At 38.5% G+C, this 9,049-nt stretch overlaps 1 long non-coding RNA gene across 1 annotated transcript; it reads right to left on the bottom strand.

Annotated features, from left to right (window-relative positions):
* Positions 1–3,819: 3,819 nt before the first annotated feature.
* On the bottom strand, positions 3,820–7,740 carry LOC149588684 (uncharacterized). The gene is made up of 3 exons (XR_016379817.1): positions 7,597–7,740; positions 7,206–7,264; positions 3,820–4,256 (listed from the first exon to the last, which is right to left on the bottom strand). It is a non-coding gene; the product is annotated as an uncharacterized LOC149588684 (long non-coding RNA).
* Between the last annotated feature and the right edge of the window lie 1,309 nt (positions 7,741–9,049).

Raw genomic sequence — 9,049 nt, 5'->3', positions numbered from 1 at the left:
TGAAAGGGAAAAGTTCGGTATTAAAATATCTCCAAGGTTAATCTGCTATGTAAAATAGTAAACATTGGTAAAATTCAGTTTCTACGATCCATCGCCTCCCTCCCCACACGGCAAAGGCAGCTCCATCCACAGTCAGTCGATGAGTCGACATTAGACGGGAAGTTTTTATTAGCATTGACCAGCCATAGGGCAAATGTTCAAAAGATGTATATAAGAACAGAATTTTATAGCACTTCAGTCTGAACAAGCATAGTCTCTTACTCTCTGCATCGAAAGTCTCTCACAGTCTAAACGCTTGCTTAGCAGGCTGCCTTGCCTCTCCATTGAATAGATGTATCAGAAAAAAGTTATTTGGTGCTCAAAAGAGTAAACAAAAACGGACAAGACAATCAGACATTGAGAAACAAGATAAAACAATGAGCAATTTCTTTAAAAGAAGCAAAACTGATTTAAAACTATGAGGTAAACTTTAAAAATTATAATTTTTTTTAATAAATTTGTGAAAGAAGGGGGATGAAAACTGAAAAACCCTTCTAGGGGCCCTAAAACTACCTTCAGCCTACACTGGAAAAAATTCTGGCGCCGCCACTGTCTGTAAGCAAATGGTCTCTAAAAGTGTAACTCAAAAAAGTTTTTGTGAAATACTGTATTGACGTTAATTTAAATAATACATTTAAATTTAATATTTTTTTTTCATTATTCTAAATATAAGCATATTTCCATTCTTTAGTAATTAGTTAAAATTAATAAATATTCAAATTTAATAGTTTATCTTTATTTGGGATAGAAATAAATTTTAGAACAAGCATTGCAGAGATAAGAAACTTAAATGTAAATAACTGCAACGGGATTGGAGTGCAGGAAGAGTTTGTTTTGGTTAAGAAATGTTTATTGATGAAAAGTAAATAGAGGCAACTTGTGGATAAGTTGCCGGTTCATGGAAATGAGTAAATAGAAGGTCAATGCCATCAATAATTTGAGATATAAACCATGATAGAGGTCTCTTATGGTAGGTCAAGTAAACAGTTAAAGTCGGCAATAGTTGGGTAAATAATTTATGTTTATGATAGGAGGCTTGCGAAAAATCAACTAGATCGAAGTTTAAAATCCCCGTTTCGAAGCATGACGCTGATTGTCACGTGATACAGGTGTAAAATTCCCTTATCTACGATAGTTGAACATCTTATCACGCCAAGAGTACAAAAGTCCCGGCGTGTACATTAGCTATTCATTTTCTGTTCTGGACGACGTCCTGACTGTTCCCAAGTTTCTGTTAGAAGTCTCTGCAGCAGGTTAGAAAAACTTTTACGACTGAGATTAAGATAGATATTTTTACTGCCTTTAAGAGGGAGTTAATTTTGAGAATGTTTAAGTGCGATATTTGCGAGCGCGAGTACGTTAGATCATGGGACCCTACGAGGCATAGAATGGAGAATCATGAGGGGATTTTGTTTAAGTGTACCCAATGTCACGAGACGCTCTACTTTAACTTCCCACGTGGCCGGCAACAACTTAAAAGGTAACAAGCGTACTTGATTTAACTTATCTAGCACTAGCTCCGATTCTCCTACCCTTAAGGACATTACTGTACCACAAACTTCCGACTCTCCTTCCCCCACGAACATTCCAGTTCCTCCAACCCCAGCCTCTATCCTCCCGGTCCCGCACATTACCGAGTACCCTAGCAGGCTATCCCTTAATTTCTCTGGACACTATTAGCATGGTGGAGTTGGATAGCATGGAGGCTCAAGCTGTGCACGACCTCATCAGGAGCAGAGAAAATAGTCGGTCACCTCCCCTCCCATCTCTTTATCTCCCTATTAGCATGGAAAAGTTGAATGCCCAGGAAGCCTGAGCTATGCCCGAACTATGCGCGAGCTTATCATGAGTAGGGAAAACCGTTTAACCCCTCCCACTCCTACCGAGGGCAAGCGACCGAAACTTACCCATTCCACTCCAAACCCTATTCTCCCCCACCTCTCCCCTCGTTTTTGGTTCTAGTTCCGGCGACAACCTGCCGTCGGACCTTTCACCCCAAAATCTAGATGAACTGTCCGACGATTTGAATCGTGCGCTGCACGAGTTCATGGAGCGGGAAGAGGATATCGTCGAAGTCGCCACACTGGAAGCTACTCCCCCATCACCTCGGATCGCGTGTTATATTTGCGACAAGTGGTTCGACGACCAAAACGAGTCCGATATACACATGCGCGAGCACTTCCGAGGTGCCGAGGAGCGCACAGCCGATACGACTAGCCTGGAGGGAGACTTTCCGGACCTTTCGAGCCAGGAGGTACGCGACCTTAACCGTTTCATGGACGGAGAGGAGGAGGAGCTGGACTTTCCGAAACTTTCGAGTCAGGAGAAGCGCGACATTCAAGGCTTCATAGATCAACAAGAGGGTGGAGGTCAACCACCGGAGGAGCCAGAAGACTTAAATTATTTACCCAACTATTGCCGACTTTAACTGTTTACTTGACCTACCATCAGAGACCTCTATCATGGTTTATATCTCAAATTATGGATGCATACTCATAACTGGGTGTTTCCATGAACCGGCAACTTATCAACAAGTTGCCTCTATTTATTTTTCATCAATAAACGTTTCTTAACCACAACAAACCATTCCTTCACTCCAATCCCATTGTAATTATTTACATCTCAGTTTCTTATCTCTGCAATGATGGTTCTAAAATATATGTCTACACCCCAAATAAATATAAACTATTAAATTTTAATATTTATTATTTTTAATTAATTACTAAAAATTGGAAATATTCTTATATTTAGAATAAAGAAAAAATATTAAATTTAAATGTATTATTTAAATAAACGTCAATACAGTATTTCACAAAAAGGTTTTTGAGCTAGATACACTTTTAGAGACCATTTGTTTACAGAATTGAAAACTAAAGGCAGAAGAATTATTAAATATGTTAATAATAACAGCATTAGAGTAATGACTATCCACACGTTCACTCTAATCCATCATTACGCAGTCATGTTGCATCTGCAATGGGCGGTCTTTAATGCAACCATTGCAGGTATATAATCCCCGTAGAACCATCATATTACAGTCCGCTGTTACACTGACTGATTAAGTTGAGGAAATCCCGAAAACGTTGGAGTTATCCCTAAATATTCACCTAAAACAGAATTAAGATGCGAACTAAGATTTACACATTATACTAAAAATTTAAGGGGAAAGTATACTTACATTTCGATAAGAGCTTGAAGACTCGTAAAATGCCTTATCCTCAAACCTACCGCGCTTTTATTACGTCGGAAGCACATCGTGAAAAGTCAGTATGACACATGGTCTTAAGCCAAACGCTTGGCGTGGGTTTACTATGACGTTGACAACCACGTTGCCGAAAGTCAATACGACATCGTCTTAAGCCTAACTCTCCGAACATGGGTTTCAAACTTCATAATTCAATCCTTATCAGTGAGGCCATGCGTTTAACATTTTCCTCGAAAAAATAAGATAAGATACGCCAACGGGAATAGATAACCTTATCTCGAGTGGCCGTCATGAGATTACACGACATCATGAGGTCTCACGCTAAGTCTGACATCATGACTTTCAGGCCAATTTCTCACGCCAGATCACGCCACTGGGCCTGCTTCAACACTCTGCTTCTAGTAAACCTTCTACTAAGATGAAGAGAAAAATCTCTTTTGCATTTTCGGCAGTCGATCTCTTGGAAGCGCTGACATAAATGAAAGGGGAAGAGACGCGTCTACAAATAGCCACAGAGATGGGTACTTTAAGAGGATGATTGGCTTATGGTACTATTCGCGAACGTTGTAGTGGGAAACCAAAAATCTTCATAATTAAATGTTTTCGAACCTAATTAGATCAAAGATACGGGTGTAAGACATGTAATTGAAAAGCTGACTTGTTTAGATCATTTCAGTTTGTTGTTGTTGCGAATTGTTAAGTTATCCTGGTACAAAAATCTTTCAGGAATAGAGCTAGTTCTAATGATTTCAAAAATATAAATTTTACATGTGATTTGTAAGTAAGAAAACTTATAACGCGAGTTTGAAAAACCTCTGCCAAAACTCCGCGGAAATTGTGTTTTAATATTAAGATTCTTCTTATTAAGAGGAAAAATTTCCTTCGCAAAATGTTGAAGTAAATCTTACTTTAAATGCTTTTCGATAGATTTAAGGATATCCGTAATAGAACCATCGTGGTCGCCAAGACGATCTATATTGCCATTCGGTTTCAGATAGAATAATGGAAAGAACTGCATGTGAATTGAAATCAAACCATAAGTCTATTATGTAAGGTCACCATAAGTATGAGTCCCCAAGTAGGTCCTATACTACCGGCATTGTACTCGTATTAACATTTTGAAAATTTGGTGGGTACGATAAAAGCACCATCTATAATTCCTAGGCTGTTTGCGTATACCGGAAGTTAGGATAGGACTTTCAACTTTTTCACAATTGGGGAATGGCGGCGGGTACCGTTTACATCGCTGTTTATTTGGTAAAATCATGTCACATACTTTAAATATAATGGCGGAGAAAAATAAAAGCGGTCATTGTCATCTTTACGTGGAGGATTAAGTTAAGTTACAAGATGAAAACAAGCTACACTTTCAGTTAGGGGCATTTGCTAATGACTTAAATTGACTTTGTTTCTTATGATCAAACAAATAGTTAAATTTAGAGAACTTTAAACAAACCATTGTATCACATAATAATTTCCAACTGTACATTCAATTATATTTGTAGGTTAAAAAGTTAGATAAATATGGGTAACTGATTTTACGCCAATCACCACGTAAAATCAGGAGTCGCTCTCACAATAGTAAGATGCTCTAAAACTGTACCTTAGAGACCTAATAGAATCATAAGTTTATAAGATATGTTAAATAAGTATGACAATACCTATATTTCGTGGTATTAGAGACTTACTGAGAGCTAGTTCGAGAACGACACGCGAGTATTGACTACACTTGGATTTGCACGTCGATCTTGGTTATGTAGTCTGTACTAAGCCTTTGACAGCGCCTCAACAGGCGTCTCTTAAGGAGAATCAATGACGTTTCACCTACGACATTTCATGACAAGCTCTCAGTAACCAATGACAAACTTATGGAACATATATTATAAACTTCTGATAGAACCTACGATTTGTCTTTGTTTACTTGAGCTAAACTGCCGGAGGTCGGATACCTATTTCGGATACTTCTGTATCTGTATCTGTGGGATCGGAGGAGACATCTGTATTTGTATCTGTGGTTTCATAGGATACTTCTTTATTTGCTGGCTCGGATACTTATTTATTTGAATATTTTATACGTGCTTAAGATTGCATACGATTGCTCAACTTTTACCTTAAGAAAAGTCATGGCCGCCAAATTTTGGAATAAAAGTACGAATCTCATTTTCTTAATTGTTCCTTTCCCTTTTATGTATGTGCTAATTTAGTAGATAACGATGTGGCTACTATTATGGCCCAGTCCTAGGTTGTTGGTTCCCTTCAAGCTGACAGTCTGGTCTTCAGCAGACTTGTAAATAGTGAAAATTTTATCGGGAGCCCCGACCCCCTTCCAAAGCCCAACTTTCTTGGGTACCCCGGACTCCCTAGTGGACAAGGGTAAATAAACAAAATGTGAGGAAGGGAAGGCTGCATTCCGGCCAGCATGGGAAATAAGGCGGTGGCACAGGGCAAATGACCAGTTTAAAAATGATCTGGACCAGTTTAAAAATTAAATCGGACAGGGGTCAGTCAGAGTCCAGACATTATCTCAACTATTTTAATTACCCACTTCTTTAGTTTAGCAGACGAGGCGCCCTGGTCAATGGTCATGGACTAGTTTATTTATTCCTGGCCAGGGGGGGGGGGTCGCTGGCCCAATGTCCAGTTTTTAAAAAATCCTTATTTCCCACCCTGATTCCTGACAGTTTTGAGGGGAAATATTCGTCATTTTATTTTTTCCTCTTTTTTCAGTTGTCAGGGTACCCGGTTGGTACCCGACCCCCTCTAAAAATATTTTTTCAGGGTGTCCTGTGAATTTTCTTGGATGTCAAAGGCTCCCTGGTACCCCCTATTTACAAGTCTGGTCTTCACGTCTCCTTATTTAGAATACTCCGTTCCATTTATTCCATAAATAGCTTTCCCCCACTCTATTCGAGAAAGTAGGGCTTTCATACAACCGGGCTGCTAGGCCTTTAGTGTGGTTTCTGATAGTAAACCGATCTCCATGATTATAAGCACTGAGCGCATTTAGACTAGGCTTTTAAAGTTGCGAAGACGTTTACCTAGCCAAAGCATAGCCCACTCGATCGGCGTTCACGGGCGCTGCGCTACTCGCGCTATTCTATTAATTTATATCATAAGAAAATAATATATAGCTCCTATAAGTATGAAACTCTCCATTTAAGCCATGTAAACAGCATTTTCTTCCATTGAAATTTGTAAAAGGTTTCTAATGCCACCTATTAAGAGTTTTTGGCGTTAAAGAGATGAAATAATTGTTTAAAAAATTTTCAAATTTTTTATTGTAATTAAATAGTTAAAGGTCTAGAAATTATTATTACGATAATTATAACTGATTAAGTACATGTCAAAATTATCATAATAAATTAATAGATGGCGCGAGATTTTGACAAACGAGGCTAGCGCCTACACTGGTACCGAGGTATGGAGCAGTGGGAACATCTTGTGTCTCTACGGGCGCGGCCGGCGATATTTCCTCGGCCCATCGTGCCTTTCGCGGACACCATAGGTGGCGGCGATGGTTTCGCCCCCCTTTTACTCGTAGTACCGAAACTTCTCCCACGGGGCGTAAAAGCGTAAGCGCGCCAAATTTGGGAGCAGATGCTGTAGTATGAAAATGTACTACGTTTCATACTTATAGGGAGCTATATATTATTTTCTTATGTTTATATTTATTATATCGCAAGCAGCTTGCGTCGTGGTGCGCGTGATCGAGTGGGCTATGGCTACTGCTACGAGTGATAGCTGGCTTCAGGAGAGGAAGCCAACTTAGCCAAGGCATAGCCGATAGCCGAAACGCGGTGCACGTTACCGGGCTGCCGGACTAACGAAATGTAAAATCCACAAAATAGTGAATGCTTGACTAGTCTATTTAGATATTTTTATTTGGTCTTTGTCGACTATTATGGTTTTCCTATCCCCATTAATGTAACGGTGTATTCAGTATGGTTGTACTTATACTCACCGGCTGATACAAGGATATTCTAATTACTGTATCATTAAGCATTTCATGGAATTTATTTTCTGGGTTAGAAAGAAAGTAAAAATAAATATTTAGTATTAATACAAATTTTCTTTATCTAAATAATATTTAATGTAATTTGCTTCTAATTAAAAATTACGTTGGCCTCTTTACCTTTTCATACGTTAATCAATTGAATGGAATATTTAGTACACTATATTAGGTTCTAACATGAGTTAATAATATGTTAGCTCCCTAGGGAGCTAACATATTATTTACTCATGGTTCTAATTTTACATCTTGTATTAAAAACCGGTTTTTAATTACATTTTAACCCTTCCTCTTGTTATAATTTACAACTTATCATTAAAATTTTTGATTTTGCTAAACTTACGTATGTTCTCGAGATTGGATGGTTTTCCTCGTTAAATAAAGCGGTGCTTCACTTCACCGATCTATCATACACTGGAATTAAAGTCGAACACCTTGAAATCAATACTCAAGTTAAATCACGGAGATTTCAATTAAGCCCAGGAAAAAAATTTGTTACCTTTTCTATATTTTAAAAATTATCCCTTATTATGTTTCAAAATGTAAGTATTCATTATTTCATTTAACTATATAAGGAATAAGGTTTGAATAGAGCTCTCATTTCCTTAAATATACGCCTGCCTTCCTTCGCTTTGTTTAAGCGTATGTAAACGGGTTTTAGTTGTAGCATTTAGAATACAACGTTCCTTCAACCTAGGACCATTAAACACTCTGACTGGACTGATAAGCTAAAACCCTGAATCTTCTAGTGGGATAGCCTGTCGCCACCTCTAGCGGGAGAGTCCCGAAACGTTTCGACTAGGGTTTTAGCCGAAAATGTTTCAATATTGGTCACACCGTGGCGCTAGAGAGGTGCTGCTCTAAAAGAACCACGCGTCGCATCTCCATTCTAGTCCATCTTGGTTTATGGTCTTAGCTTCAACATTAATGTATTGCAATAACGATTGTTTTGGAAAATATTTTCTAAATGCTAAAACTCTTTTATTTAGTTCTTGAGTGTTACAAGAAATCGTACTACTGGGATATATCCCCCTCCACATACGCACTCACAAACACAAAACTTTACTTTTGCTTATCGAGAAAAGCTATAAACTCCAGTTTCTCCAATATTCTATGAGAGTAACTTTATGGATTCTCATTGTTTTTTCTCTAATATCTTCATTGAACAAACTGGGTCGTTGTTTTCATAGCTTTATTCTCTTAATCCGTTACCTTTATTTTTGGGAGAGCTCAAATTTTTGTAAGTGTTCCGACCGACTGAAAAATCGAAACCATAAAGCTAGGTTCTCACTTGACCGAAAATGACGACCGAAAACTTTAGTGCTGCGGCAGAAAATTGAGTTTTACGCAGCCCTTCGACGGCAAGATTTCAGTTTGGTTCACACATACGACCGAATTCCGACAGAAAAGGGCGGTCAACCGGTAGTCACGTGGCACGAGTTGGAATTGGGACTCGGAGCCAGAAGAACTTTAGCCTTGGCCTTTGATTTTCCCTTGATGGTATCTTAATAAGGGAGCTTACTTCTACCAAATGAGGGTCAGAGATTCAAATTAATGGTTTATTACAATCAAACACGGCAATAGTGACTCGCGATCAAATCCAATTAGATAATTCAGACTCAAAACTTCATGACACGCAAATGTGGCAATGGCGACTGGCGAGTTAAAAAAAAACTCAAATCGGCGATAAAAAACTCAACTATTATGACGTCAACAGAAGCTTCATCCCGAAACGAATTTTGATTGGTTATGAAAATAATTTTACATCGTCCTCTGCGTCAAAAATAGAACACCAA

The sequence above is a fragment of the Phalangium opilio genome, unplaced genomic scaffold (genome assembly GCF_054372755.1).
Source record: "Phalangium opilio isolate 3A_F unplaced genomic scaffold, DU_Popi_V2 ptg000537l_1, whole genome shotgun sequence".
In the NCBI taxonomy this organism is placed as follows: Eukaryota; Metazoa; Arthropoda; class Arachnida; order Opiliones; family Phalangiidae; genus Phalangium; species Phalangium opilio.
The sequence above is the reverse complement of the archived record's forward strand: the minus strand, read 5'-3'. Positions and strand labels throughout refer to the sequence as shown.